We start from the raw sequence: 16860 nt of genomic DNA on the forward strand, positions 1-16860 counted from the left end.
TTGTTTCCCTTTCCAGCATCACTCATTCATTTCCCCCTACAAAGCTGCCTTTTAAGACTAAGCAGGTTTTAGAGTCAAGCTTCATGTCCAGATAAGCTCAAGGTCTTCCACGTCTCCCTCATCTATGGCCAACAATCACCAAAGCTGTGCGTATGCTGTTTAAATTAATGTCAAAGCAAAGAAGCAACGATGAAGAACTGAGAAACAGACCTTTTTTTACATGAAGGCAAGAATTCTGGCAGCCTTCTACAGAACTTCTGTAAAGTAGCACTATTAAAAGGAACCAGGCTGTATCACCTACTGGGGTTTCCAACTGCTTCAGTTTGATGGATGCAGGGGCTGTTTCCTTACTGCGCACCACTCCTTCCAGAGATAAATACCCCTCCCAAATGTAGTTGGTTACTTAGATGGAGGAAGACAAAATCAGAGGATGTTGACTTCTACTAAGGCTTCTAGAATCAAAAATATCATGGGGTAGAGAAGTACTTGTCTAGGGTGTAAGGCACTAAGCCTGAGCTATAAGCTGGACCCATGTCAAAGGGTCAGAGTCTGGGGTGGGGGGGCAAGCCAGGAGATGAAAACAAATAACACACTAGAAGTGGGTAATACTCCAGTGCTCATGCAAAGCCCCGGTTCAAATAAGAAGCTATGGAGTATTCTGTCTGGTTCAGGGAATCTCAATGGCCCAAATCCTGTTGTTTCCTATAGTAAATAGCACTAGCAGAGGCCCATTGGATGAATGAAGATTTATTAAAACAGTTCCTACGTAGGTTCCACTGATTCATCATCATAACAACTTATTGAGCTAAAGGAAGATGCAGCTAGAGTAGGCCCTTTTGAATCACTAGAACTTTCAGAGGAGTTGACGCACTCAGTCCCCACTGATTCAGTGGATCTGGGCTAGTGACGTTTCCTACACTAAGCCACAGGATTTGGGCCAGTGTCAGTCTAAATAAGCAGCACTCTGTGTTTCAGTATTACAGTATTTGACCTAATCTCTCCGTGCATTTTCTTCCAGTCGACAAAAAGTCTAGTAATTAGATAAAAACACAGGATATTCAGGATTAGCAAGCCTCTGATAGGAAACTGTACTGTACTCAGGGTGGGGGGAGAGATGGCTTCCAAAACATTCTGATGCCCAAGGCAGAGCACAAAATGATGACCTACATAACCCAACCATAAATCAATATACATAATTCCTAAAACCAGCCAGGTTATGTTGGCACAGAAGGCAAAAGATCCCTCAAGTAGCTTTTTTAATCACCCCAGAAATACAAATTTAGCAAAAAATTAACATTTAATTGAAAATGAATCATTGGCTGCCTTTTCCATGGCACCCAAAATCTGCAGTCTGAGATGGCCATCTTACCCCTCATTCATGGTAGGGTTGGCCCTGATCAACAACCAACACGATAGGGTGGAGTCTTCCCAAAACCTGGCAATACTTCTGCCGGGAAGACAGTGAAAATCCACATCTTTCATAGCACAAGTAATCCCTGATCACTCAAAATGGACCCGGAATTTCAGAAAAAGACGTATTGATCTGTTTACTTAAAACATATCCACTCCATTTTTTCAATGCATGGGAAGGGGCGGGGGAGAACCAAGGCAGCTTAGAAAATCAACCTCAAAATGTTATACATTGAACCATTATAACACAAGAGCAGAAAAATGGGGAGCAATAGTTCAAATAGTAGCTAAAGAGGGCAAGGATCATATGGGGAAAATGGGAGGGGGTCAGAGGCATCCCAGTGAAAGATGGGGGAGGATGAGACCCAAAGCCCTACGTATCTTGTTTTCAAGGTGAACCTCACTCAAGCCATCTGTAACACAAGCATACGTAGTTAGAACACAAAATGTTTCGGTGCAGGAGAACTCACTTGGAAGTCCTCATCTCAGGCAAAAGAACTTTTGGCTCATCATTCATAATTCTAAATTTAGGCCTCTTTCCTACGGTTCTCCCCAGGCGGGGGGGAATTATCAGAAAAGCCTGATACAAAAACCAAATAAACATACTTACAAATGATTAATTATGACCGGTAATCAGCCCAGGAGGATGACAATTAAGTCTCCTCCCTTAACTCTTGCCCTCTCCAGGCCTCATCAAACTCTCAATTAAGGCTAATTAGAGGGTGGTGGTTGTCTTGATGTATTTAGTTGTTTTTTTGTTCCCCCCCCCCCCGCAATGCCCTTTTGCTTAGGAAATTTACTCTGGGTCGACATAAGCAAAAAAATTAAAAATAATAAAACGGTACAGCAATTACAAAAGAGCAAGGAAAATGAAGCTACATTTTTTTTTAAAAAAGGAAGACAGGCAATTATGGACGGAAATTATTTTAAAGGGAGTACCTATTCTTTGCCACCTGCAAACAATACAGACTCTGATCTCTTGCTGACCTTAGAGATCCCCCCCCTTTTTAATCCTGAGGGTCACCAAAAACCTCACAGGGCTTTTGAAGAATATACACCTATCCAGGCTGCTAAGACTTTTTTTCCTTGTTACTCCTCTCACACAGTGAGAGGAGTAACAAAAGGAGTATCTCCAAAAGGAGATATAGAGTTAGGTGTCATCAGCGTATTGGTGACACGAAGCTCCACATCCCCGGATGATCCCCCCCCCCAATGGCCTCATATAGATGTTAAACAACATTGGGGAGATGATCGAACCCTGCAGAACCCCACAACTGAGGGACCACGGAGCCGATACATTCTCCCCAAACTGCGCTCTCTGAGAACGGCCCTCCAAGAAGGACTGGAGCCAAGCGAGAGCCAGGCCACCCATCCCCAACTCAGAGAGCATCCCCAGGAGGATACTGTGGTCGAAGGTATCAAAGGCGGCTGGTATATCAAGGAGGACGAGCAAGGGCATTTTGCCCGTCGGCCTCCCTCAGTAGGTCATCCAGCAGGGCAACCTATGCCGCTTTCGTACCGTGGCGCGGCCTGAAGCCCGACTGAAACGGATCCAGGGCATCGGCATGAAGGAATCCCAACGGATTTTTTGATGCACAACTTCTGAGATAGCTTGTGATAACACGGCTGTGCCCCAAAGCCCACACTGTTTTTTTTTCCTGGCATTGCCATATCCTTATTTCAAGATCTGCAAATTTAAAAAAAGGATATTATAAATATTGATGAGGCAATTACCTTCAATTAGCAATGTCTGGCAGCCACCTTTTAGGAAACTACTTGGAAGGATGCCCAGTTCCCTCTTGTGGGTTGATCTGTGGTCCGGGGCGGAGTCTTGAAGGCCTCTTGTTCCCACGGAACAAAACTCACAAAGACGAAAGGGGAAGGGGCCTTTCAGGCTACAGGCAAAGTTACATTCACATACCAAGAAGAAAGCCAAGTAATTCAGTGGGAATTGCTTTCGAGTAAACCTACCACTGGACTACCATACTAGTTGGTGGAGTTGTAATCCACCAAGTTGTTAAGGAACATTGGAACCTGCTTTACAGCAACACAGATGCTTGGCCCACATAGCCCAGTGTTGTCAGGTCGAATGATGGGTCCATCCAGCCAAATACTGTCATATTGTCCTTGCCTTGGTTCAGGTAAGAGACTTTCCTGATCCTACCTGGAGTTCTGTGATACTTTCTGGTGGTCTCCCATCCCGGCATTAACCAAGCCCAAACGTGCTTAACTGGTGAAATCGGATGAGATCACATGTATTCAGTGAGAGCTTTGATATATATATATTTGTATGAAAATGTATATCGCTCCAATACTTCTATATTTTGCCTGGATGCTTCCCTTTATATCTGTATCCACTGCTCAACAATTAGGCATTTATTTTGCCTTGCATAGTCCTTTTCTGTTCCCCTTCGGGTTAATTTAAAAAAGAAGAGTGTTTCCTCCACCCTTTTATTCCCACATCACTGACTAACCAAATATAATAGCTCAGAATTCTGTAAGGATAAAAATAGAATATACGCAAACAAAGCCATTTCATACAAAACCATTTGTAGATTATCATTTGCATTTTTTAAAATGTAAGATTAGAGTTTTCCAGAATTTCACCTTTTGTTAATTTGGATGGTATTGGGGCTTTTGGCATATAGACAAACCATTTTTACATCACCATCTCTATCATTCTGCAGTAATCATCCTTCCAAACACATAAGACCGGTAACTATTGCCTCTTTTTTTCTAAAAGGAAATTTAAGGTGACTGATGATACAAAACAAAAATAAATGCATAAAAACAATATGCAACCTTTTCATGTTCTATAGAACTCCACCTGGTGAGGAGTTCTGTGTAGTTCAAAAGCCAGCACATCATACTCCTTTACTGAACAAAATCAAGTACATTTGGAAAAAAAAACACAGAGAAAGAAATATTACCTTGACTGCAGCGCATGCCATAAGGGAGGAAGAGGGAATCCCTGCATTTCTCAAAGAAAGAAGGATAGGTCATTGACTAAGCCATATGCAAATGAGAAGCCCAGGGGATTAAAAAGGGATGGAACCACACCAGCTGTCTGCAAAGGAACCATTAATTAAAGGGGCAGTGCTGTGGCTTGTCTGAATTTAAAGCTCTGTAAGATGACAGAAGGGAGAAGCCAGAGACATGATCTCCATTTGCATGTTTTGCTTTTAAACAAAACAAAACAATTTAAATGTAAAAAGAATTTGGCTGTCACAGAAAGGGGGAAGCGCCAGCCTTAAATGTTGGTAATATCAAGCAATGACTGCTTTCACACCAAATAGGGACTGGATCCTAACTTTTTTCATGGAACTGGAAGGTATACAAAATAGAAATTGCAGAGTACCCGAAAGCTTTGCTGAATCAGACAAGATTTTGGAAGAGTTCCTCTTCTGAACCACACCCCCAGAAAACTCTATCCAGCATGGCCAAGGGCAACCATATACCTTCTGCCTAAGTTGTGAGCTGAAAAATCTAGAAGTCTGAATAACATACACTGCTTATTTTAAAGATGTCAAACGTATGTGTTGCAGCATGCATTTAATTTGTCTTTCAGGCATGTGTGAAAAGAGGGAATGCTGGAGCCTCGTGCAAGTAAGTGTCCTGGGTGTTAAGGATACACAGCCTGTCTTGAGTGGAGAATCTTCGAACTCGGGACTGTTTCCAGAGTGGCCACTGGAGTCACAAGAAAAGGAAGAAGTAGTGTCGCTGGCTTTCTCTTCAAACAGAATCTTGTCTTTTGGTCCCAAACCTTGGCTTGCTCCTGTCCTTCTGCCTTGCTCCTTAATTCCGTCAGCCAGTTTGTCCTTCATCTCTTGCTTTCTCCTTGACGTGGCCTCTTGGTTGGTTCCCGGTTTGCTCTTTAGTCCCACCTCGCTGGCTCACGCCGGGGTCCTGGGGTTTCGCCTCTGGTCCTGACTCACTTCCTCAACCTCGCCTCCTGTTTTGTCCACTGGTCATGGATTACTCCTTCGCTCCACCTTCTAGGCTGCAATGGTCGCCAATGTCAAGTAGAGTTGATATGGAGGAGTTGGAATCCCCAGAGAAGAAGCCAGGAGGTCATCACCAGCGATGAAGCCACCTACAAATAGGACGCTTCCCATCTCTGCCCTTAGAAGGCCTGAGAACATCATATACCCCCTGTTAGTTGGGAGGAATATGGGTGATTGGGTTGGCAGGGCCATCATCCACCAGAGAGTACAACCTCCTCTACTAGCTAGTCCTTCAGTCTTGGCTCTTGATTAATAGGATAATAGTTTTTTAAATATATATATCAATAGATGAATGCTGGGTGTGTATATAAGATATCCTTTGATTTGTATCCCTACATCAAGCAGGCGGTTGGACTTGATGGCTCTATAGGCCCTTTCCAACTTCACACGATTCTATGATATGATGCAGAAGGTTAAAAGCCACCGAGGCAGACAACACCAAGCTCGACAGCCAGGGGTATGATCCTGCGTGAGCCAGCTTCCTCTCTTCATATGCAAGACCACTACTACTACAGGCAGATGTCTTATTTCCTCCCCCCCCATCCCCCCAAAAAGGCAATCTCAGCGTTTAAAGAATTAAAGAATTGTTCCTGTAACCTGGGCTGTGCAGTGGGACAATTTTACTGCTGGCTGATACCATGCAAATCCGTGGAACGCCAGCTGGTAGCTGCAGGGCAGAAAGGCAGCAATGAAGGTGGCGGGGGGGGCAGGGGGGGAGATGATTTCAGAAAGATGCTGTCTGGCCAATCCTATCTTCGTGGCGAGCTCCCTGAGCGGAAGGAGAGCAGCATAGCAGGTACCAAGAAAGCCCTAGGGCCATCGGGCAAGGACAGGGGGGTGATACAATGATACTGCCATGTGGACACGAAGGGCTGTCCCACCAAGGCAGTTGGTTGACAAGGTTATTGCCGAATAACATTGCCCAGGCCATTCATCTCTGTTTCCCCAGGATTTTTGTTTTTAATTATAGCAGCTGCTGCCATGAATTATCTGCTCATCCTCCATAGCAGCTGGTCGGGCGCGGCTTAGGAAGTAGTGGGTAGGAAGGACACCATCTGAGCTGATGTGTCCTTATACTCAGGACTGTGCGTGAGTCTCACGGCACGGGATCTGTTGCTCCAAACGGGGAATCTATATAGAAATCCTCCGTTTTTATATTACTGGAGGAGGAGAAGGAGAAGGAGGCAGAGGGGAACGGAGCGGCTTTCCAGCCCTCAGGAAAGATTCCACTGTCCAAAAAGTAGGGCACAAGAATGACAGGCACCGGAGTTTCAACCCTCCCAAATTTTTTTAAAAAAAGATGAGCTGGGTCAGGCAGACAAGTGTTTCCACCCTCTGAGAATTGCGGCTCTTTGTTTACTTGCGCTTTATAAAAGCATGGCCAGTGGGAGGGGAGGGAAGTAACTTTTCCAGAATCCGTTGGAGATATACACCACATTTCAAATCCATGTCTTTTATCTGATGGAAATATTTCCTCTTTTCAGTAGTGACCTCTTTGGTAACTACATTCAATTGCATTTCTTCTTATCTTCTCTTTCTTTCACTCACACTCACACCCACACTCTCTCTCGCACATGCGCACGCACGCACACATAGACACATGGGTTCCCAACCCCAAATTTAAACTGGAGCTCCTTCCAACAGGAGATCTGATTTTCCCTGATAGGGAAGTTAGCCTTTTTTGCTACAATTAGTTAGTTAGTTAGTTAGTTAGTTAGTTAGTTAGTTAGTGACAGACAGACAGATAGATAGATAGATAGATAGATAGATAGATAGATAGATAGATAGATAGATAGATAGATAGATAGATAGATAGATAGATAGATAGATAGATAGATAGATAGATAGATAGATAGATAATTTCCGAACTCCTGCGCTGAGACGTACTGGAACTTAGTCCAGAAAAGTAAATTTTCCAAGCTCTGAATCAGTATATGAAACACCTGCATACAGAGGTGATCTATTACAATATAATAGTTATTTATAAAACAAGGTAGGAATAACAATGATAACAGAGACTCGATGTGGAACTGTTGCTAAAGAGTGCTAGACTAGGACCTTAAACAAAAAACATTTTTCCCCCACAAAATCTCACCAACGCGACCCTTGAAATGGTCTTAGCCTCTCTCCCTGTGCCTGACCTTCCTGTTAGCTATTGTGAGAGTAAATTGGAGAAGAGAAAACCATGAAAACCACCTTTGACATCCCTGGAGGAAATGAAATTAAAGGGCCGGTGTGGGTGAAAAGGAGAAAGGTAAAGCAGAAGCAACTGAAATGTTCCTGGCTGTGACAAACTAGACCTGGAAAATGCAACAGGAAGGACTTCTAGCTAATTAGAAAACTCAAGGTTGAGAACATCGGAACTTCAGAAATCCTTGCACCCATGGAGGAGCAGCCTTGTTTATATAGGAGAGGCTCAATCAACCTGCACATTTATAAGCAAGATCTTTTCAACTGAGACAAAGTCTGTTTTGCCCTCAGCTGAGGCCCAATGTGGTGTACTGGGTAGATTCTGGAGAACCGAATTCGAATCACTGCTCAGCCATGGAAACTGGCTGGGGGAGTGGAACTGGTAAAACCACTCCTGAAATATCTCACTTACTTTGAATCCCTCATTAGGGTTGCCGTAAGTCGGTCCCAACTTGAGAGCACAATACGCACAAGGCCCTTTGAGTGTGTGTTCTCTCAGCTGCATGTTAGAACTTGCAGTGGGATAAATAAGACACTCCTCACTCACAAGGAGTGAGCATTCGTCCCACGGCACCGCAGAATGCAAGCCAGAGAAAGAAATGACTTCCACGGTGCAGAGAATTTACAACCGCCACCAAAAAAATAGTATTTTGGGAAGCTCTGGGAAAAGGAGTTGAATGATACAGAAGTGACATCAACACAGATGCTAGATGACCCCCTTTTTTGGGAGAATATTAAACTACTGAAGGTCTGCGACCAAAAAAATACCTTCTGTCTTTCCATTCTGTCCCCAGGCCTTACCCACCAAACCACCAAAAACTGGAGCGCACAGAGAAAGGTCTTAAATAACGAACAGCTTAGATAGGTGGTTCTCAACCTTGGGTCCCCAGATGTTCTTGGACTACAACTCCCAGAAATCCTGGCCATCACGGCTCGTGGTGAAGGCTTCTGGGAGGTTTAGTTTAAGAACATCTGGGGGCCCAAGGTTGGGAATCACTAGCTTAGACTATAGGGGAGAAGGTGGACTAAAAGCATGTTAGGGCTTTCAAGACAAAGCACAGGGTAAAACGGCCACTTCCATAACAACCGTGTCATTTATAAGCTGGCGAGACTGTTCGAAACCAGGAACTTCAAAATACACACGGAAGGGGTGGTGGCTCTTCATGAGCGTCCTAGGAGAGCCAAATTCATATTGGTGATCTATACTGATTTGTGTAGTTCCATCTTTTGGCTACTAGTTACATTTGGATGATGGTGATGATCATGATGATGATCCTCCCCATAACCACGACCACATGCTTGTAACATGATCCTCTGTTGTTTCTGCAGTTCCCTAGAAGCCATTCAGCCTAGTTCTGTCTCTCCCGTAGGACCAGATCTTCTCAAAAACCAGTGGCCTTCCGACTGACAAGGTGACAGCCCTTATCTGGCAATGTAACGTCACATCAGCCACGGCAAGAGACCTCAGCACCATTCTTAGCACCACCACGGCAAAATCCTTTTATGCGCGACCAAAATTAAAAGCCCCTCCCAAACTCCTTCCACAGGCACCAGTAATAAAGCACCCGCTCCCGTTACCTATGACAACACAACTGCACGCTGCTTGACTAATTAGATTTAAAATTAAAATCTTGGAAAACATTTTGAGATGTCGGAAGGGAGGATAATAACTCCGCCCCCCTCCGGCACAACTCCAAGCCAGGAAACTAATGACCAGCCTTGGATTTAGAAACAGAAAAAGGAAGTCATTTGCGGTAAATGAAGGAACCCCTTTTAATTTATTTTGGATTTAGGACGCTAGCGCTCAGGCTTTTACAACATGGATCAGCCCGAATAGCCATGCATTAGAAATACTGCAAAGACCCAAGAGGAGCAGTTGCGGAAACATTCAGATGTGGCCTCACCAAAATTACCATCTCCATTTGCTCAGCTTCATGATTCCCAGCAGCGAGGGCATAAAAACCTCTCAATTTCCTGTGCTGTCTAAATTAGTCCCTAATTTAATTTCTTTACTCAGTCTTGCCGGCTGTCTCTTCCAATCCAGTTTTGATGGCTTTGCAGTTGGAAACTATTTATTTTTTGGGGGGAGGGGTTTAAATTTTATACCAAGGCAATGTACATAGCATTCAACCTCTGCTTTTTTCCTCCCAAAAAAACTTGTGATATCCGCCAAGCTGATGGGTTCTCAATTTTGGGTTCCCAGATGTTCTTGGACTACAACTCCCGGAAATCCTGGCTGGCACAGACTTCTGGGCGTCGTAGTCCAAGAGCATCCAGGGAGCTATGGTTGGGAACCACTGTGATAGAGAGTGACTAACTCAAGTTGGCCACTACGTTTCATGACGCCATGTGGACAAGAATTCATATCTCCCATGGATAAAGGACCATGATAAAACAGAGATAGATAACATAATATCTCCAAACTACCAACCAACATGGTGTTGGGTGTCTGGAATTCTCTGGCCCAAAGATATTCCAATTCTATTATCACACACAGAGGTGCGCTGAAGTAAAGGCTTCCTAACTCACTCCCCCTTACAATTCATTGGCCATATCCAGAGTTTGGAGGAAATAATTGAAATAAGGACTCATGGCCAAACCAAAATAGACAGTAATTGACCACTGTAGCAGCCAGTGAAGGCGGCTGCAATGGTCAATTATTGCGAGATATTCCTAGGGACCTGCTATATTGACCCTACTAACCAAACCATTTTGCTGCCTGAGACAGAGCAGTATTCTGGCATTTCCTTAAATCAAGGTATATGTCATACAAAACCATCAGAATTATTTTCGCAATCGTTATCAACACATTATAAAACACATATCACATACAACAGTTCACTCGACCAGTAGATCTAGCCACTCAGCTCTTGCAAGGCCCATCTTTCATCTCTTAATAGCCGAAGGTGATGTTTAGTATTTTCCGTGGAGGGGGTAACTGCTGTCAGTTGGGATTAAAGAGTCCAGGGAAATTTCATGAGGTCAATAAAGCTTAAAAACTGGGTGGTGGGTGTTTTCTCATCCACACCCAGAACCATTCTGCAAATCTGTCTATTAGTTCATTTTGTTAGTAAAAACAGAAGCAAAAGAAAAAGAAAATCAAACTAAATAACTGTGGCATCTTTAATGCTACCAGATGAAGGCTAACAGATTTCAGTCTAAACTTCAGTGATTTACAATCCATTTCTGCAGACTCCTCTCCAGTTGTCTTAGAAGTGGCAAATTGTAATTCATGAAGGCTCAAGCAAAATGAATCACTAGTTTTAAAGGTGCAACAACATTTCAGTTTTTTTTCTTTCTGCTTTTGACATAGTCACCTCTCTGAAAACATCCTGGGTCTCCTTAAAATTGCTTCTGAGAAACACACCTTAAATCTTCTGCCACTCGCAAAAGTGGGTGTGTATACTCTATAGTGTACTGCATACAAAAAGTGTATATATATCAACTTAGGAAGATGCTTCCAAATTTTACTCAGAAATAAGTTTCAGAGCAGGGAATATCTCCGGTCAAATTATATTGTGTTATACACTATTCTCAGCAATATGAAATAACAAATTAGAAATCATTTCAAATGATTAAATGGGCAGCTATAAATAACCAAAAGCCAAACATCTCACAATGCAGAAAAATAAAAATGGGTTTGTCTGTTTCGTCTGCTACAGTTATTGTGATAAATTTTTTAAAGTAAAATTTGGATCCTATACTCTCTCAAAATACTCTGTTTTTAAGATTATTGACTTCACCAGATGTTTATCCAAAGACGGGACTTGAAACCTTGATGAGAATCTCCTCCATTTCCCCACATATCTGAAATATTGTCGCTCAGGAAAACCCTATTTTAGAAATGTAGACATCTCATAAAAATATACAAGATAACATCTAAGGACACAAGTTTTAGGTTAGCCTTGACAGTAAGGAGGGAATCGATTGACCGACCGACCGACCGACCGACCGACCGACCGACCGACCGACCGACCGACCGACCGACCGACCGACCGACCGACCTACCTACCTACCTACCTACCTACTTTCTTGCAGAACTCAAGACAGTTTACATTATGCTTTTTTAATGGGTTCAGCTAAATGCATACAAACTAAAAAAAAATCAACCTTTAATGGATGTAAACCCATTTAAAACCAGTTTAAACTATTGAAAACCAACAACAACAAAACAACACACACAATTAAAAAATCCTGATCACGAGCCAAAAACCTATTTTAATAAAAATGTCTTTGCCTGCTAGCAAAAGCCAGCTAGCCTAGCCTCCCTCAGAAGGCGCTTCCTTAGCTGGGAAGAGTCACTGCGAATGCTTTATCTTGTCCTCATTGAATAAGCCAGTGAAGATGATGGGACAGAGAGGAAGGCCTCTCCTGTGAGCAATTACGGCCCTCATTATGCCTCTTCTGAGGCTGGTGGCCTGCAGCATGCATCAACCCTAAATGATTCCACTAATTCTGAGTTACCTTGCAAAATGTGGAGGACCCACATCTCCCCATCCTCGTTTGAAATGATTACACTGGGACCACGGGGGATTGGTTCGAAGTCCCCACCCCTACAGAATCGAGGAAATCATGGATGAGAGAAACCCTATATAGTCTCTGGTTCCCTTTAGTCATAAATTCTGGTAATACATTTTGGAAACAGGTATTTCTCTGGAGGGGGTTATTTAATATTTTCAGGGAGCTGAGAGGGGAAAGTGTGGGTACCAATCCTGTGGGTACGGAGGTTCTCCTGTCATTTCAATGGATACACTAGTAGGCAATCTTTTGAACTCCACAACAGTTTACAAGAGCTGAACAGGGTTGTTGAGGGCAGGATATAATTAAAATAACTGAGGTTTCCCATCTGGAATATAGAGACGATGCCCCTGACAGGGATGTTCTGAGGAAGATCAGTTCAGGGGGCTTAGGTGTCTCTGACTGTGGAGCCAGAGGCTGGGAGTTCAATTCCCCACTTTGTCTCCTTGACAGAGGGGCTGGACTAGATGATCCATAGGATCCCTTCTAGCACTGAGGTTCTTAGCTGATTATGATAATGTGTGTGAAGGATTCCAAATACTCAAAAAAAGCACAAAATATGTTTCATTGTTATGCATTTGAAGCAAACAAACAAACAAACAAACAAAAAACTGGGTAAAATGAAACCAATTAGCAATGCATGTTGGGCAGATGAGAATTGGGAAACTACATTATTTGTGACTGTGAGGAGAAAGAAATGTAAAAAGAAATGTAATCCCAACTATTATGGTTAAACAAATACAAATCAAATACATGTATGAGAACCAATAAACCAATGAGGCCCACCTCTCTTTCTCTGCTTTCAATCTCACACAGCCTGGCTGAGAGATGGATTGGATGAGGGCCAACCCACTGAGACTCAGTATGTTTCCAGGTGGCTCTTCTGTCCTGCAAGTGGTGTTCAATCTCTTTGGGATTGAATTGCATTCTCTGTGAAGGATCTAGTTCCTGCTTAGGGTCAAGCTTAGATCCATCACTGCCACTGGCAGCACAAGTGACTTGTTGAGGTTTTTTTAGGCTAATAGACCAGCGAGGACCCTACCCAGACAAAGATACTCTGGCAACTATCATTTGTACTCTACAAACCTCCTGGTTCATTCATTCATTAAAAAAAAAATACATGACCTGTGGGGCTGCCTTTCAAAACAACTGGTTGTCCTCAGGACAGGGCAATGAGATCATTTGTTAAGCCTGGCTAAAATGACCATACTACGTCAGTACTCTAGTATCAGTACCAGTTGTTGGTCTATTCCCTGGCCGAGTCCGAAGTGCTGGGTTTAGCTTTCAAGTCTCTAAATATTTTGGGGGCCAAATTGCCAGTAAAGCACTTTGCTTTGTGGCTAAAATCCTGTTACTAGGCATAGTCAGTTGCAACTATTGCATCAATGGAACTGATGGAGCAGCTGACTCGCCAAACCTCTGCCGATTCTGTGGCCCGACTCTAGTTGCAACATCCTATGCTAAGCAACAGGATTTCCATCCGTATTTATCTAAATGTTGTCTGAAGTTTTGCTCAGGTGCCCTCTTACATATCACTTCTCCAAGAGATAAATTAGCAGTCATAATAATTGGGAGCCATCAAATCAATTCTGACATATGGTGACCCTTTTCTAGGGTTATCTAGCCAGAGAGTACTCAGAAGTGGTACCCCTTCTTCTGGGGTACCCTGGGGGACTGGGCAGTTTACCCAAAGCTACACAGGCTGCCTCTATTCCCAGGAGGCGCCAAGAGGAATCGAACTCCCAGAAGACCCTGGCTCTGCAGCCTTAAAGCTGAACCAGGGAACTATCCAGCCAGCTAACAGATAAGAGAGGTGACAGTTTGTGAAATAACCCTCTTCCATGGAGGATGCCCTGACAGTTACAGTGTACAACATGAAAAACCTATAAAGCATTTTAAGAGCTATATCTAATGTCTTCAGTGGCTGTTGCTGATGGTTGTCTTTTAGGTTCATTCGATTCTTTACTAGGGTACTAGTTCTTATCTCAGTTTTATCATCTGTTGACTTCAGTCACTGTCTCAGTACATGTATTTTGATATCATTAAATGTGCACCATCCAGAAAAAAAAAGATTTATGGTTCTCAGGAAGCCTGAAAGTTCAATTAATCAACAAACACATACATTGTAGCTGGCGCGTTTCTTTGAGATACTCCTACATTCATCAAAGAAGGGATGGTGTTACTCCTCCGAACCTATCCAGAGGCCTTTCCCCCCCCTTTCCGTCCTCCCGAGTGAGATTATATAAACAAGGGGGGGGGGGGGAATCCACAAGTAGAACTAACAACATGTGGAAAGGGGGAGGCGACCTCTGGTCGAGCCAAAGAATAAAACCCACATCGCGCAGCTGGTTTCTCTTTCCAAAACCGGAGCTTCCTCGTCGGGCAACTCACACACACACCCCCTTTTTCTCTCCCCCCCCCCTTTAAAATGGGAACCGGAGAGACGCCGGCCGCCTTCCGAAAGCCACGCACCTCGGAGGCTTTGCAAGAAGGCTGGCGGCGAAAGGAGGAGGACGTCTGGAAGGAAGGGGGTGACGGACATTCCCTCCCCGATCGCCCAAGGAGTGGGAGCCGAGCAGGAGAGCAGAAGCCAGAAAACCCTTCCAAAAAGAGAGAGAGAGAGAGAGAGAGAGAGAGACCCACGAGGCCCTTGGAAGCCAAGGCGAGGTTTCCAAACAGGCCGCTCCGGAGAAGGGGGGGGGGGTTGAGGATCGGAAGATCAGCAGCTGGCCAAGCCCCCCCTCCCCCGCATCCCTGGCAAGGGGTGGGTGGGGTGGCAGGGCGCCCACCCGGGTCGTGAAGGAGCCGAGCGCGGCCGGCGGAACCTTCCGCGCCTAGAAGCCCTGGCCCCGGAGGCTGGGAGCGCCGGGCGCGCACAAAGGGCCACGATCGGAGGCTCTCTTCCACCACCCCCCATCCCGGTGGGCTCCAGCGTCCGAGCGAGGCGGGTGGCCCCGATCCCCCGAGAGTGCAAACCCCCTTCTCTCCGTGCCCCCTGCTTTCCTCCGCCGCCGCCGCCGCCGCCTTGGTCCCCACCTACCCGGATCTACCCGTGCGCGTCCCTTCGGAGTTTCTGGAAAATGCACACCCAGCGCCTCTGGCTGGCTCGCCCGCCTCTCCCGAGATCTTCCCGAGCGAAGGTCGGGAAGGGAAAGGGGCTGGCGCTGGAGGAGGAGGAGGAGGCGATCCTTTAATGGGAAAATAAATAAAAATGGCAGTGCCGGCGGGCGGGCGGGCTTTCCTTGCTCCGATCCGTGCCAAGCGCGCAAGGCAGGAGGAGAGCGCCAGGCCAGGCAAGCTGGGCGTGTGTTGCGAGTGCGCGTGTTTTCCTTTTTCCCTGTCGATCCCCCCCCCCTTTCGTCTTCCTCCTCCTCCCCCCCCCCCCCGCTTCCAAGCCCCCGAATAGCCTAGCGGCCGGTGGGCTGAAATGCAGCTGGATCGGACCCCCCCCTCCCCTCCTCTCCCCTCCCCGCCGGGCAGGCGGCTCTGGCCACAAGTGGCAGGAATGGAGGAGCAGGCGGGAGAGCCGCGGAAGGCGGGGAGGACTGGGCGCCTGGACAAGGGTGGGGGATCGAGGCCGGCCAAGGGCTTTCGAGCCTGCCCTCTTGCTCACTGCCTGGGTCGGGCTGGGATCAAAATCGTGTTTGCCAGCCATCAGGAAAGAGTAGGGGGGGGCAACCAACTTTGCTATCCTTGGTGGAGCAGGTGTGTTTATACATTAAGGGCTTAAGAGCCAAACTCAAGAGTAGACCATCGGAAAAGAATAGGATTTCGAATCTGTGTTTGGTTCTGTGTGCTAAACCTGCGTCGAACTGGACTGAGATAGACACAGATTCCGCCCGGTGGGCAAGCAAGGTTGCTTGGCAAATGTTGACATTGTCCAAAAACTCTTAAGGAGAGCCTTGGGTCTTGTTTCTCTGTTGTGCCCCCCAAGTTCTTAATTGCTTAGCAGATTAGGAGGCTGGGTGCCCTGGGTGGTACATGCTAAAATTCAAAGCACTTGTCTAAGATGAAACGGTGCCTGCTGCCATGCCAACTGGGGGTTGCAGTAGCCAAACACACCCAAAGGCATAAATGTTTTTTTTAAATGAATGAACTAAACTAAATCTTGGGATGGCCCCACTAAGCGCCAAGTTGTAGGGTGATTCCGAAGAGGTACCTCCCCATCAGCCTGTCTGCCATGCAAAAGGTTCCCATTTCAATCCCTAGGTAACTCTCAGAGATGCCAAGGTCAAAGGTCACAAGGTCGGACTGAGAGTGCACTAATCTCGGACCCTTGTACGGCTGCTACCAGCCAGAGAGACCATACATATCTATAAGGTTTATCAATCGGTGGTAGGGTACATGAAGGAATGTCCAGACGAGGAAGCAACCTTACTCTGGATCCTTGTTCCATCTAGCCCAATATGGCCAACACTGACTGGCAGCATCTCTTTAAGATTATGGATAGGGTTCTTTCTTAGCTGTGCTGGGGGCCTTCTGCATCCCAAGGATGCACTCTTAACACCAAGCTATGGTATTTCTGCTAAAAAGAAAGCAAGGTTCTAATTCTTGCTTCTAAGTAACAGGTCAGTTTAAACAGGAGCAGAAGAAGCCCTGTGCTACCAGATCAAACCACTAGTCCACCAGTACTGTCTACTCCGAGTAGGACATCTTGCCAGGATTCGCAGGCAAAAGTCTTTTCTCATTCCCGAACCTTGGACTTTCTATTTAAGAAGCGTATGTTCCGCTACCAAGC

At 45.4% G+C, this 16860-nt stretch overlaps 2 protein-coding genes across 3 annotated transcripts in view; both read right to left on the minus strand.

The window, feature by feature from the left end:
- Window positions 1-15477, minus strand: part of CUEDC1 (CUE domain containing 1) — a 48584-nt gene extending 33107 nt beyond the window's left edge. The window contains exon 1 of one of the 2 annotated variants that reach the window (XM_072978492.2): window positions 15163-15477. The gene's annotated coding sequence lies outside the window, so the exon portion shown is untranslated. Of the gene's footprint in view, window positions 1-4340 lie in introns of both variants that reach the window. The other variant, XM_072978493.2, reaches the window with a different exon arrangement.
- Window positions 1-16860, minus strand: part of LOC140701746 (uncharacterized) — a 443504-nt gene that overhangs the window by 365476 nt on the left and 61168 nt on the right. The window lies entirely within an intron of this gene.

Source organism: Pogona vitticeps, chromosome 7 (assembly GCF_051106095.1).
Source record: "Pogona vitticeps strain Pit_001003342236 chromosome 7, PviZW2.1, whole genome shotgun sequence".
Lineage (NCBI taxonomy): Eukaryota > Metazoa > Chordata > Lepidosauria > Squamata > Agamidae > Pogona > Pogona vitticeps.